Below are 15,223 nucleotides of genomic sequence, written 5' to 3'. Positions count from 1 at the left end.
CAAACGCTCACGAAGGCGATCGGGCTAGCTGCCTTGCGTTTTTCTTTTGAGTTTTGGTTTTCGGTTTCAACTGTAACGTGCATGTAATTTTAGGCACCGATTTTGGCGAAAAAATGTGAGCGTTATAATTGTGCAAACAAGTATGCAGTTCAGAAAAAAACACAAAACATGTATACAACACAACGACAAAAAATGCAAGTAGCTTAGTACATGAGTTAATCTTGTCCTAATTGTCTTTTTATCAGCTCAGTTTGCAGCTGTGGTCGGGTGGTTTCAAGCTTATTGAGTTCTTTTTGCTCCCTGAACGCTTCCTCCCCTAAAGCACAGAAACTCCGTGCAGCATCTTCTGCAGCGAGGGTTGCGTCTGCAGCCTGTATGGCCCCATTTGTGTACTTTCCCTCACGGAGTCTATTTTCATGCTCCAGATCCCGCTGTAGCTCGGCCCTTCTCTGGTACTGCTGCGCAGCCTCACGGGTCCAGCGCTGGTTGTGCTGCACAACAGGAGAAGCCATGATATTGTAGTGAGTGCGCAGGCGAGCTGGTGGAAATTAACCATTCTGATGTTAGCCTGAGACTGAGGCAGGAAAAGAGGAAGTTTCAAAGTAGAAGAAAAAGGAACAGTCGAGGATACGTCTCTAACACAGCTAAAGACAAGTTTATTCGGTCACCCTCTTATATACACTCCACAATCTTCACCACAGAACCTTCGCGACCTCCAAAGCCAAAAGATAACAATGAGTTGAGATGAGTTCTTTGTTATCTTTTGGCTTTGGAGGTCGCGAAGGTTCTGTGGTGAAGATTGTGGAGTGTATATAAGAGGGTGACCGAATAAACTTGTCTTTAGCTGTGTTAGAGACGTATCCTCGACTGTTCCTTTTTCTTCTACTTTGAAACTTCCTCTTTTCCTGCCTCAGTCTCAGGCTAACATCAGAATAGGAGAAGCCAGTGTTTTCTGCGCTACGGCATCTTCAACTGTACTGCTGCCAGATGACGAGGGCGGCGGCGACGTCATCCTTTCCGTGCACCTGCTGTTGTGATGCACACATGAACAATAAATTGTTTGATGTTAGAGGGATACTACAACAAACTTTCGGCGCTCATTTTTTGGTCTATATGTGCTCAAAAGAGCAGTATCACATCGAATACACCAATATCTGGTTAGAAAAGTCACGAAAAAGAATTTTTAAACGAATTAAGCGATTGGCAAAGAGAACCAGGTGGATGTCGCTAACGCCTCGTTTGTAATGTCCGTCTAGGAACCTTGACAGCTAGTTACGGTAACTGTCTCGCCCCCGGCCACGAAGAGAAGGAAGGAGAAGGACGAACTCTCCTCTTCCCGAGGAATCCTTTTTGTGCGTCGCAGATATAGCTATTGTCACCCTACAAGATTATAGAAGACTAACCCGTCACTCACAATTCGTACATATGCAGCCGCTTCGGTGGCTGGAACGACTAGCCCATCATCTCGACGTCAGCCTCGTCGCAGCTTTTCTTGTCCCGAGACGAACTACGTCGCGATTGCGTTGGGTGTCACACGCTCTCTGCTGGCGGTTCTTCGAGCGCTTGTCAGAGTGGGCCGTTTGTAACAAAAAATACAGCCACCAGGCTCAAAATACAAGCATGCGATTGTCATTTACGGATATTGTGGATCATATTCAACCTATTTTTGAACACGACGGGTATATTTCGAATTTTGTTGAAGTATCCCTTCAATGCATAAGCCTTTACAACGATTATCTGCAAACTTAAAATGGCAAGTCACTGACTGGCTGTGGATGGCAGTCCAATGTACAATATCGTCCTGCGTAAAGTTAATGCTCAGGATGTGTTCTGAGCATGCGCAGTGACGAAAATAGCAGCTCACAGAGGCCTATTGTTGGGCAGGAGTAAACTTGTAAATTTCAGCATAACTGGGCAAACTGCAAGGGCTACAGCTCCAGACAGCTGCTGAGAGCATTGGAGCAAAGAATTGTGAAAAGGCACCATACTCGTGCACGTCCTGTGTAACTTGATTCTCTCCGTCCTCTAGCTGTCCAAGTGATGCATAAGGGCTGCAGTGCATGACATTTTTGACGTCGCCCTGGATCAGGGTACATCAATGTATGAAAGAACTGAGCGCAACGTGAGGCAACCTTGATCCGGACGTGACAGTAACACTTGTCATAATTTAGCACATATGTTGGTGGTACAACAGACTGGAGTGCCTAACCCCACAACTTCTTTTCATTGGCAGTTGGTAGAGTCGCCATATAGACATTTGTATACGGCTTAAAACAAGTACATGTGGCACACTCACACCAAGCGTCATCTGTGATTATTGTGTACTCAAGCACTGTTTGGCTAACTGGGACATTGATACTTTTTTCAGATTTTGTTGGCGCATATCTTCATCGAATAAGTCATTGGTGCATTCTAAACTTAATCTCATAAAAGTTACCAAAAATAATGAATTTTTGCTATGTTAGCAGGGACGTACGAAGGTCATGCAAAAACATTTCCACTGACAGGGGAAACATTTGGGATATTGAGTGATCTCACTTTGAGGAAAATATGTGATCTCAACTTGAGAGAGAGAAAGACTAGCATAACTTTGTTGATTATGATGTAAACATTGCTTTTTAATTTTGTGGTACAAATAGTTTCAAACTGTGAGCTTTACTGCATTTACCCTAATGAATGGTTTTATTGGCACTTTTTCAGCAGTGCAGAAAGGGTTAAATATGTGAAGGTGGTGTCTATGTGCTGTGTTCTGTTCTCTACTGGACAGGTTTTGACTCGCGCTCCTATTATTGTCGTTTTGCAACATGAAGTTGGTCTCTATGTAAGGACACGCAGCAGTAGTGTTATGCAACTGACATGTCCGCTTTGAGATGGAAAACCCAGATATTCTTTTATGACAATCCAAACTGTTCCCATATGCTCATCAAGGGTTTCTATGAGCATGCCTAGAATTGTTGTCTTTTGATATGCCTGGTGTCTGCTCAGTTTCATACTTATTTATTTATTTATTTCCATACCTTAAGGACCCTTTGCGGGGTATTACATAAGGGGTGGACATGGTGGTCGTGTGATATATAATAAACAAATGCAAGTAGATAATACAAAATAAACAGTGTAACAAATAGACACTCAAATAAGGACTTGCAAATTATACAATACAAATAAAAATTAAGCAATAAACGCGCACAAAAAATAATGAGAGGTTCAAAAAATGCTAGAAAAATGCTAGAAAAATTCTAAGTATGATACTGGTGTTTAGTTAGACTGGTGTACTGATGATAGCAATACTGGCTGTATGGACAACGTAAACATAGGCACAAGTTAGAAAAATGAGAGGAGAGCTGTTTTAAATTTCAATGGGTCAGCAAGTGAAGTGATTTCACGGGGAAGATTGTTCCAGTCATTAGCAGTTTTGACAAAAAATGAATTCATGAAGGTAGTTGTTTTACAGTTTGCAGGTATGACTTGGTGAGGATGGTAATTGCGGACATGGCGTTCAGCAGCTACTTGAATGTATGACTCACACTTAGTAGCGTCATTAAATAGTTTATGAAAGAGCAGAAGACGGGTTACTTTGCGGCGTATGCTGAGATCTTGTAAGTTATCTTGTTTCTTCAACGCTGTGACACTAGTGTTATGCGAATAATTTGAATGAATGAACCTGACTGCGCGATTTTGAATTGCCTCGATGTCGGAAGAGAGATATGACTGATGAGGGTCCCACACAGATGAAGCAAATTCTAGTTTAGGGCGAACAAGTGTTTTAAAGGCGAGAAGTTTGAGGTGATGTGGGGCTGACTTTAAGTTACGCTTGAAGAAACCCAAAGAGCGGTTAGTAGATTTAATTAGATGCTCAATGTGAGTTGCCCACGAGAGGTTTGGGGTGAGATATACACCAAGGTACTTATACGATGTGCAGGATGTTAGGGCGAAACTATTTAAGCGATACACAAATGACATTGAGTTAGTGCGGCGGTGGAAGGAAAGGAGCATGCATTTATCAGTGTTGAGTGACATTTGCCAGTCTGTGCACCACTTTTCGATGGTTATTAGGTCGTTCTGCAAGATAATATTATCAGCGGGAGAAATAATGCTACGATATATTACGCAATCATCGGCAAAAAGACGAATGTTAGAAGCTACTGATATTGGAAGGTCATTAATATATATTAAAAACAAAAGAGGACCTAAAACAGACCCCTGAGGTACTCCAGACGTGACGGGAGAAGGATAAGAAGAGTGGTTGTTAGCGAGTACAAACTGGGTTCTACCGGTAAGAAAACAGTTAATCCAAGAAATGACGTTAGCATCTAAGTTAAGCTGGGAAACTTTAAGCATTAGTCGGTTATGGGGAACCCTATCGAAGGCCTTGGAAAAATCCAGAAAAACTGCGTCAGTTTGTATGTTATTGTCAAGATTACAATGTAGATTATGAATGAAAGCGGAAAGTTGCGACTCGCATGAAAACCCTTTGCGAAAACCATGTTGATAAGGATAAAAGAACTTATTCATTTCAAGAAAAGATACTAGCTTTGAGAAGATTACATGTTCCATGATTTTGCAGGATATGCATGTTAACGAGATGGGCCTATAATTCGAAGGAGAGAACTTGTTGCCTTTTTTTGAGATAGGAACGATCTTCCCCACTTTCCAATCGTCAGGAATACAGCCAGTAGTTAGTGATTGGGTGAAAATGAGGGTTAATATTTTACTAGTAAGAGTATTTGTGTTTTTAAGAACTTTCGAATTAAGCTCATCGACACCAGCTGAAGATGATAATTTCAGATTCTTGATTATATGGTAGATGCCTTCTTCATCGAACTCGATGGCTGACAGACGTGGAAAGTTATAGGCAGAAGTTACAGGATGATTACCAACAATTTCTTTTGTAAAAACCGAATTGAACACTTCATTAAGAATATTAGCACAATTTTCAACGTCAATGCTTATTCCCTCCTTATCAATTAAAGAAATTAATGTTGTTGGAGATGGATTAATAACTTTCCAGAACTGTTTAGGGGTGTTTATTAGCATATTAGGCAGACGTTGGTAATAAAATGATCGCTTGGTGGATTCTAAAGCAGACCTGTATGCTTCATCGGCAGAGTAGTATTTATTCCATGCAGCGGGGGTGTTATATTTACTTGCCGACCCAAATAACCTTTTCTTTTTATTATTAAGACGCTTTAGTGACGAGTTAAACCATGGTGCCTGCGGATTTGACTTAATTAGACGCGTTGGTATATATATATTAATGAGATCCCGCATAGTATCCTTAAATAAAAGCCAATTATCATTAACATCCCGCGTTGGAAAACCGACCTTGTAGGCATCGTAAAACTTTTGTAGTTCAGCGTTAATAGCTTCATAATTTCCCTTGTCATAAAGTGTTATTAGTTTTTGCTGAGTAGGACTCTTTTTAAATGAGAGCTTGATGTTAGCCAGTATTACTTGATGATCGCTAATACCGGGAAGGTGGAATATACTATCCAACGTTTCAGGAGCAGTTGTAAGTATTAAGTCTAGTATATTGGATGATTGGGAGGACACACGCGTTGCATCTTTTATTACTTGAGAAAGGGTTAAGTTAAGACACATATCATAAAAATCACGCTCGACTGCATTAGTGTGTATTCCAGTAGACCAATTAATACCAGGAAAGTTGAAATTGCCAAATAAGAACATTTTGGCGTTACGATATTTACGCTTCAACAAAACAATGTGGTCATTAAAGGGGCACTGACACATCAAAATCATATTTTTTTTTATTATCCGAAACGATTGAAAACGATGCCGGGACATTACCCTCAAAATTTGAGATTTGGGAATTCAGTATTCGTGAAGTAAAAAAACAATTTCCAAATGCCGAATTCGAAGTTCCCGCGCGATCGGCGCCGGTGCCTTGACGTCAAAAATCGCGGAGACCTGAGAGTCGACTTCCTTTCACCCCTTCCTGCTGTTGCCATGCACACTAAACATTTTCACGCCCTTATTGGTGTAAATGGCATGGGTCACAACTCACCCCCTTATTGGTGTACAAAAACGCCCTAGAAAAATGGTGTTATTTCTCACACCCTCAAAAACCGGTGTAATCCCTTACACCCTACACAGAAAGGAGTGATTCTGCTCTACACCTATTTATTAGGGTGTGATGGCAGCAGTACACCCTACCAAAAACGTGTACTGCAGCTAGAAGAGCATGGTGGGTAAACCCCGAGACTAGTGACAAAAAAATTGGGAAAACACAATACTGCCTCAAAATGTCTTGAGACGTGTTGTGTTGTCCCGATTTTTTGTCCTAGTCTTGGTTTTTTTTCACCATGATCCTTCACCAGCTCGCCTGCGCAGTAACTCTCACTTCATTCAGCTACAAGAAGTTATACTAAATGTGTAACACAGCACTTAATCAAAAAGTATTTACGGAGAAATGATTGCTAACAAATTGAAACATGTGCAACACTTTATTTTTTGAATCCAGAAACAACGTGCATGGACCTCATCTTCTTCTTTCGCGAATTCGCGAGAAACCCATGTCAAACCTCAAATGCTGGCATTTGTGACCTAGTGTTAAGTTTTTGTGACAAAGCTACAAAATTCTTAGAGGCTTAAAATAAATGCACTCAAACTTTAAATGAGGCTTTCCTTCGCCTAAACCTACTTTAAAGCTTTCTAGCTCTGCTGACGTAGGCAAAACTCGACAGGCTGGCAGAGACGGAACGACCGGGAGTTGATTGAGGCGTAAGCAGCAGTTCATGCTTGTAAACAGTAAAATGGTCTATTGAGACGGAAGCAGGACTACTACCAGAAGCATGCTTGCAGAGTACTTACAAATAAAACACCGATCTCATGTAATCCGTGATAGTTGGATAATCCGGTTCGGGCACCACAGACAAATTCGCAAACACAACGTCCAGGATGAAAACGGTTGCTCACATTCAACGGAACTCTCGCCGTCGCCGATGAGCAGCTCTCTGTCGTGATACATGCACAATCCGACTAGGGCAGCACAAAACTACGCAAACACAGTGTCGAGGATGAAGGCGGTCGATCACAATCAGCGGAAGTCTCACGAGCGCCGACGAGCAGTTAGTTCTTTGTCGAAACGCGTCCAACAAACACAGCACAATAATTCTATGGACTCCGACGAAATTCACAAATATTACCAAAAAATTAGTATGAACGTATTCCGGCCGTTCAAGACGAAAAACCACGGCTGCGACTGCAACGCACGAAAAACAGAAGAACACTGACGCCTGACGGAAGCTTTTTAGAAACCGGACCTACGTGGCCCCTACACTCACCGTAATTTGGAATACGGCAAAGACTTCGGCCCCAGTGAGCCCATCAGCGCGTCGGAGCGAGTCACGTGACATATTATAGTCCAAGCGTCCCTGTCCCACGGAGAACGGTCACGTGTTACACACCACCCCTCTGATTTGCTAGAAGCGGCCTTCGCACTCGCTCACAGCCACACGAAGACACAAAAGAAGGTGTGGAGGCTTATCAGAAGACGAGGTCAAAGAGGGGTGGACAAAGCAGCTAATCTCCCTCTGCGGCTTTGTATAAGCCACCTGGGCTGCCCAAGGACGGTCGCAAAATGGGACACGTCAGGACTTGCTTCACGCAGTGGCGTGCGTGCTCTGATGCCGACCGCGAAATCACGAAATAAATAACACAAAACAAATTCGAACGCATGAAACAAGAGATGCAATTTCACCCGTACGAAAAAAGAAAAAAAAAGGAAAAAAAAGCGTCGGGAGGCTAGATATTTTGGTGTCAACTAAGGATCGCGTACTTTAGCCGGGGTGTCATAAATTCGGCACTTTCGATTGTCTTGCGGAATTGTTTCGTTAGAACTACACACAAAAATAAAATCTCAGTGAAGGTGCTATAAGTAGTGCGAGGGCCAGTCAGGTGAGTTTGTAATACACGAAATGAGGGCGCCACGGCCCATAGTTTGTTCAGTGGTTCAGCGCAGGAGGTCTTTCTCTGGTTAAAAGTAAGCAGATTCCGTTTCGCTTCATCTTTTTTTTCTTTTCTTTTTAACGTCGGATTTTAGGCGGTTAAGAAATAGACATACCTCGCCGGCATAGGCCATTCATGCGGGAATCTTGACGCTCAACCAAAAACGGCATCGCCTACGGTATGTCAGGATGGCGTCGCCGCGACCCATCCTTTTTGTCACAGATATTGGCTGGACCAAAATGGTAACGGCGCAATTTTTCATATTTGATCCTATATCGGCGCAATGCTGTGTGCTGTTTGGGTTGTATATTGACACGTCTTCGTTCATCTTTTGCGAGTGGAGATGTTTTGTTTTTAAGTCGAAGTTGAACTGATGAAACTGACGCACACGCGACACGTAATTTTCGGCTCCTCTCGGACGAAGAGTTCGATCGGAGTTGCAAAAACTATACTCCATCACTTCCTAACCATACGCGACTTCGTGTAGCGATTAATTATACTGGATGTTTATACCGCCGTACATCAGCAACAGTTTCAGCAAAGCAATAAGCATTAACGGATATGAAATCATGGGTGTATTAGACTGGCATCACCATAACGCCCCTTTCACACCGTGTTAATACAGGGCGTATAATTCGCCCATACACCCTTTTTACACGATTTCAGACGCCATCGCAATAAGCGAGGTCGTAAAAAGGGTGTGGAAGGGATGAAAAACATCAGCACACCCTTTTTACACCCACCGATATTCAAATATCGTGTAAATGAAGTGTAAGAAGGGTGTTTTTCCTAACTTACACCCTTTTTACACGATTATGGGTGTTATAATGTTTAGTGTGTGGCGACCCAAAGCGAGGAGGAAAGGAGCGAGCGCCCGGCGTTGCGGCGGACCGGTTTTGAGCGGTGTCGCCTGTTTTCCGTTGGAGGATACAAATCCAGGAGACGGCACCACAACGAACTCCCGATTTTTGGTATTTCAAAAAGAAGGGCCGTAGTGCGTTCGCAATTGCGTTAAAAAACATGTTTTAGGATTGCCGTAATTAAATGTTATAGAGATGTCGCCTACAAAGCTTCTAAATTTCCTGATTTTTGACGTCACCGATCAAATGAAGCGAGGAGGCGAGAGGCGGGAAAATCAAACGCCAAAAATAAAAAGGCGCGCGCGCGCGCGGGAAAATTTTTTTTCGCGATGCGGTTTTTTTTGCGTGTCTATGACTGCAACTTGCATCGTTTTAGACAATAAAAATAAATACGACCTTTGGGGTGTCAGTGCCCCTTTAAGGATGGGTACGAATGACGGGTCATTTCCCGGCGGGCGATAACATACTCCGATCAAAACAGGGGACGAGAAAACGCGGCAACAAATCCACAACATTTCAAGCGAAGAGGCCACGTTAATCAGAGAACATTTTAAATTATCTTTGGCGGCGATTAGGAAACCGCCACCTCGCCTATCACTTCTGTCGGCGCGAAATAAAGTAAAGTTATTCATAAAAGGAAATACTTCGCTATCATCGACAGCTGATGATAACCATGTCTCGGTTAAGATGACGAAGTCGCAGTTAGTTGCGGATATGAGTGCAGAAATCTCGTCACGTTTCGGAATGACACTGCGAATATTAGTGAACAAAAACGATGTTTTCTCGTTTTTTGGCAATACACTTTTGGCCATCAAGTCAATGGGTGGTCGGGGGACTAGTTATGGGGAACATTCTTTTACCTCAGCAACAGAACTATCATAAAAATACCGCTTATCTTGAATAAAAAGTTTATTAAAACGCAAACTAAACGAGCATGATTTTGAGCGTGCAAAAGCAAGAAGGTGATTACGGGCTGTGCGAACGGCTGGCGAAAAATCCTCTCCTACACTTATCTGCGTTCCCTTGAAAAGCCTCGCTTTAGAAAATACCAATTCTTTGGATTTACTTGATGCAAACTTCATAATTATCGGTCTGTTTTTTCCGGGAGAAAAACGGCCAATCCGGCGGGCGCGCTCGATACTCGGTGGCTCCAGGTTAATTGCAAGATGATTTGAACATGTTTCAATTATTAGCTTCTCAGAATCTTGCCAAGATTCACCAGCGACGTCCCGCAAGCCGTAAAAAATTAAATTATTACGGCGAGACCTGTTTTCTGCGTCGTCAATACGCGCTTCCAGGCAGGCAATTGTGTTATTCATTGAAGACATGTTAGACTGTATGGTCTGGACCTCAGTTGAAATTGAGGAGAAGGAAGAACATTTCTTTTCTAGACCACTTATTCGTTCGGAAAGGTTAGAAAGAGTTTGCTCCGTAGACGATACTTTCTTTTTTATCGCCTGCATTTCACGTAAAAGTGAGTCCTGTCCTTCGCTTAGTTTTGTTAAAAGTGCGATGACGTCCGGTGAGGCCTGTGATTGCGTACTAGTGAGAGCCATCTGTTTCGACTGTTTACTGCGAGTAGTTGCGGTATCAGGGTCAGGTCCGGGCCCGGGGTTTACCTCGACATCGCCGGATAATAACAGGAGAGAGCGTACCACATCAATACACTCACAAAAAAGGTTCAAACAGCATAGTGGGCTCGGTAGCTGCATCAGGCAAACATTGCTTGTTTTTTTCGAAAAAAGACAGCAAGAGTTACGCACCTGCGTGGCGAAAAGAAGTGGCTTGTAAAGGGCCTGCATCCTGACGCTGCCACCAAGCCCACAGAGCGAGACGGAAGATGCTCCCGCTTTTAAGGCTAGCGGAACGTTCGATGACGATGGTGGTTCTGCCACTGTCGATGAGCGGAGCAAATCAGCGAAGATAGGCGCCGGAACTGTCACTTCGCCGAAGCAAGGCCAAAAAGCGCTGTCGTTGATGGCGGGTGGAACTTGTACTTGATGCGCTTGAAAACCGGGCGAAGCTGATGACGGGCTAGTCGTTTGTCCGAAAAAACAGGCACCCCCAATGAGTACCTGCGTGGCGAAAAGAAGTGGCTTGTAAAGGGCCTGCATCCTGACGCTGCCACCAAGCCCACAGAGCGAGACGGAAGATGCTCCCGCTTTTAAGGCTAGCGGAACGTTCGATGACGATGGTGGTTCTGCCACTGTCGATGAGCGGAGCAAATCAGCGAAGATAGGCGCCGGAACTGTCACTTCGCCGAAGCAAGGCCAAAAAGCGCTGTCGTCGATGGCGGGTGGAACTTGTACTTGATGCGCTTGAAAACCGGGCGAAGCTGATGACGGGCTAGTCGTTTGTCCGAAAAAACAGGCACCCCCAATGAGTACCTGCGTGGCGAAAAGAAGTGGCTTGTAAAGGGCCTGCATCCTGACGCTGCCACCAAGCCCACCTATCATCACTGACATATACCTATCATCACTGACAGCAGAACATCCCTATCATCAATTTCATAGCTATCATCATGTGGAAGTACTCATAATGTGACGAACACAACAAAAAAAGGATGCACCTTCAGCGCGTGCTCATTCTTTTCTGCTGTGCTTTGGCTGCTTGTGCTTCAATTGTGCTGTCAGGGCTAGTAAGCTACTTAGGGTAAGTAACTGGGCTCAGAGCTTCCACTGTACTATCGCCTACATTGTCACAGGCTACAGTGTGCAACGATATCAAAATTGTAGGCCTAAGGGTGGGGCATTCATTTAGCACAAGTAGGTGAACGACGTAAATACGTGCTCACACCTACAACTTTAATATTGTAGTATACAAGGTATAAACTGGAGCATAGCATACACAGCATGGCCTGTAAAGTGTTACCTACATTTCGGTGTCACCGATGATGACGTCAATCCCACAGAGAGTCGGGGAATCGTCCCCGATCACATTCAAAACAGTCTCGACAACTGGTGTCAGCCGATGGGGGTTGGGACCAGCACATATGAATTGGAGGACACTTATTTTATTTGCTAGGATGTAAGCACAATTAAAGGGGTGGGGCAGGGTGTTCATTATTCAACATAGTATTAATGTGCACATAAACAGAAAATGCGTGAACATGTAATTTCCAATAATGATCAGATGTTTTTCTTACCTTCTCTGTTTCTTTTTTCACCCTCAGGTTCCTATTACCCGGTCTCATGTAATATGTGATGTTGGGCAATCTATTTCTTCTTGTTTTGTTTTTGATCTGAGAGAAAACTCGCTGGCGCGAGCGACCGCCTAGCCCTGGCCCATTACGTGCCTGAATCGGTGGCGTCGGAAGTGTTTGAAATGTAGAGGGGCGACAGGGGCCACCGAATTGAACCCCGCCCCCTTTTGCAGCATTGTTTCCCACAGCTGTCTGAAATTTCAAGGGGGGGAGGGGAAGGGGGTCTGAAACCCCCCTGCCCTTGTTCATGCGCTCCTTGCCTACATACATTTTTGTTCTGTGTTTATTTGAACAATAGTGTTTACAGTGGTAAAGACAGCGTTTTTGGCAAGCAAAATTTCGACATTAATTTTAAGAAATTACACAGGCCCACTGCGTGGAACAGTATCCAAGGTGCTTTGGGGCTATTTCTGTGTAAGTACCACTGTGCTGAAACTCGTGCGAGGAGTAGCTAATTAATCTTCGGGCTTGCCCTCTGATGATATTGAGCGAAATGTGAGTTGTCGCGCATTGAATTGGGTCTTCGGTTGAGACATTTGCGCCAAAAATTTAAGGGGCTAATATAGCACTCTCCAATAAATATGCACAGTCCACCGAAAGTTTCCAATAAAGATTTTAGAAATCTTGCCTTTTTTCTCTTTTGGTAGCGCAAATATTCGAACTGACCTGTCCGTTGGTCATGTTCTTTGTAAAATCTGTACAAAGTTCGGCACTTTTTAAGTAATTTTCTCCATGCTTCTTGAAGTTGCTTCGCTGAACGCGGAATTTGGTGGCGGTGGGTCATGGAATTGGCGACTTGGTCCCAGGCGCGTCTTTTGGTTTTAGCAGTGACAGCAGGGCGGAATTTTCCCAGGATTTGACCCTTTCGAGCCTCCACTTCCCGGACTAATTCCAATCTTTTATCTATGGTCCACTTCCTTTGACGCAGCGGCGTGGTGCCCTTTGAGGTAGTCGCTCGGTTCATTTTCGTTTGCAGAAGGAGCATGATTGTCTGCTACCTTGGTTTATTTAGCTACACAATCGCACCATTCCTGCTAACCGTAAATTATGTTTTTAGAAACAACGCGAAATAACAAACAAGTGCATTTCCAACAACTTCAGTATTGTTCATTTTTCGGTTCTACAACATTCGCAGACGGCATGACGTTGATTCGGAAAAACTGCATGTACCGGCTTTCTTGGAGGGGGAGTGATTTGAAGGATCGGCGGGTCCCTGGTCTTTTATGGACAACCTAGCATTTCACTAAATCTAGAGAAAGTTGTGCTACTCATCACCGATAAAATCTATCGGACCCTTGAGCCGCTGTCCGTCGTTCATCTGCAGAACAGTTGATGCTGCAGTCGCACTGTGAGCACAATACGAGGATTGACGCGAAAGTAAATAAACAAACGTGTAAAACAAGACCGAAAAAAGTGAAGCCTCTTTTATTTTTTGATCCGTTTCGTCGTGTTGCTTCCGCTTTGTTTGTTGTGAACTCAACACCGACGGCGACCAGTACCTGCACAACGATCGTCGTCGTTGAAAAAGTTTCTTTGCTTGGTGATTTGTTAGACATGAATTTAATTGAACATGAACAAGACGATTAACATTGATACTAGCGTCACCTGAGTTCTGGCGCTTCTGATCTGCCTTATCCAGGTGGCGCACGCGATGTGCGGGGGGTCGGCTTGATTCCGCCGCCATGCTAGCAAGTTCGCCACCTGTGCCGCGCAGTCGGGCAACTGGCGGGGGGCCGCCAGGGTGCCCACAGACATTACACCAACTACATGAAATGTTAAAATAAACATTTCATTTCAACAGTAGTCCTCCAAGTTACTGTCTGCTGTGGTGGGTCCAGCTCACTTTCGAACAATTCCATATCCTCGCTTTAAATTTCACACTAATTATCATAATCAAAAGCAGTGTTGCGCATATTGCTTGCCCGAATGTGCGCCTAGATGTTAGTTCACTTGTGGCACCTTTCATTACCACCATCTACTTTGTTGAGAAAAGAAACCAGCCGTAACATTGATGTACACGTCATCCATTGTAGTTAGATTGTATTTTTGTTAGTTCGTATCGCACCCCACCATCCGCGGAGCCAATAGAAGCTCACGAACAGGACTACAAGAAAGGATTCGACTAAGTATGCTACCCTTTCCTAACCGATGTACCAAACCAACGCCACGCAGATAGCAAGGTTCACCCACGGTATTTTCTCAGACACGTAGTAAGATTTATTGTGCTGCACAGATAGGACACGAGGGTGCGTCACCGTGTGTGTGTGTGTGTGTGTAAGCGTTGAAATTTATTTTAAAACCAAGAAAGGGGAAGGGGAAGGAAGACCGGAACAATGTGGCCACTCCTTCTAATGGGGGCCTGCCAGTCCCGGTTTAAGCAACAAAAGAAAAGGGAAAGAGAGAGAGAGAGAGAAGGACGAAAGGCAAGGAAGGTTCAAACAAGACACACACTGATCAAAATATATTAAGTGGTGTCTAGTCCAGCACTGTCAGGTCTGCCACCTCAATGGCAGAAGGTCATGTTACCCGTCACAATCACAGACCTTGCGCCAAGCCGGGCCCGCCGTACTGGAAACTGGAAGGAACACCAAGCATTAAAGATGGTCAGCCAAGCCGGTGTCTTCCAGGAATGTCAGGAGCAGCGCGAATGTTTTCGTAGCGATGCGCCTGGGACCTGGCGGGAAGAGCAGGTGCGAAAGGCTCTGCCTTGCTGCGCCTATTTGACGAAGTTCAAGGTGGAGTCTAGAACGCGGAGCGTCTAAGATTGAGCAGTCGCAAAGGAGATGTTCTATATCCTCGGGAACTTGGCATGTCTGACAGTGTGGGCTGTCCACGCGTTTGATGCGGTAAAGCCAAGAAGCCGTAAAAGCTGAACGTGTTCTCAGTCGGTGAAGAAGGGCTGCTTCTGGGCGGCCGAGTTTGGTGGGGACCGGTGATGGTGGGGTTCCTCCAGCTACGCCCACGTCCGGGTGTCTTTTTTGCGCCTCACGTGCGATGAGAAGCCTGGCCTCGTTGATCTTCGGCACGTGGAGAGTGCTGTTGGTGAGTTCATGTGCCTCAGCTGCGATTCGGTCGGCCCTTTCGTTGCCGTCGATCCCACAGTGAGATGGCAACCACTGAAATGCTATAGTCCAGCCTTTCGTTTCTAAGGATTCGACTTTGAAAGCGATGATGCGGGCAATCGGAGGTGCGTCTT

The sequence above is a fragment of the Ixodes scapularis genome, unplaced genomic scaffold (genome assembly GCF_016920785.2).
Source record: "Ixodes scapularis isolate PalLabHiFi unplaced genomic scaffold, ASM1692078v2 PGA_scaffold4__175_contigs__length_147842914, whole genome shotgun sequence".
Taxonomy (NCBI): Eukaryota; Metazoa; Arthropoda; class Arachnida; order Ixodida; family Ixodidae; genus Ixodes; species Ixodes scapularis.
This window is presented reverse-complemented; position numbering follows the sequence as displayed.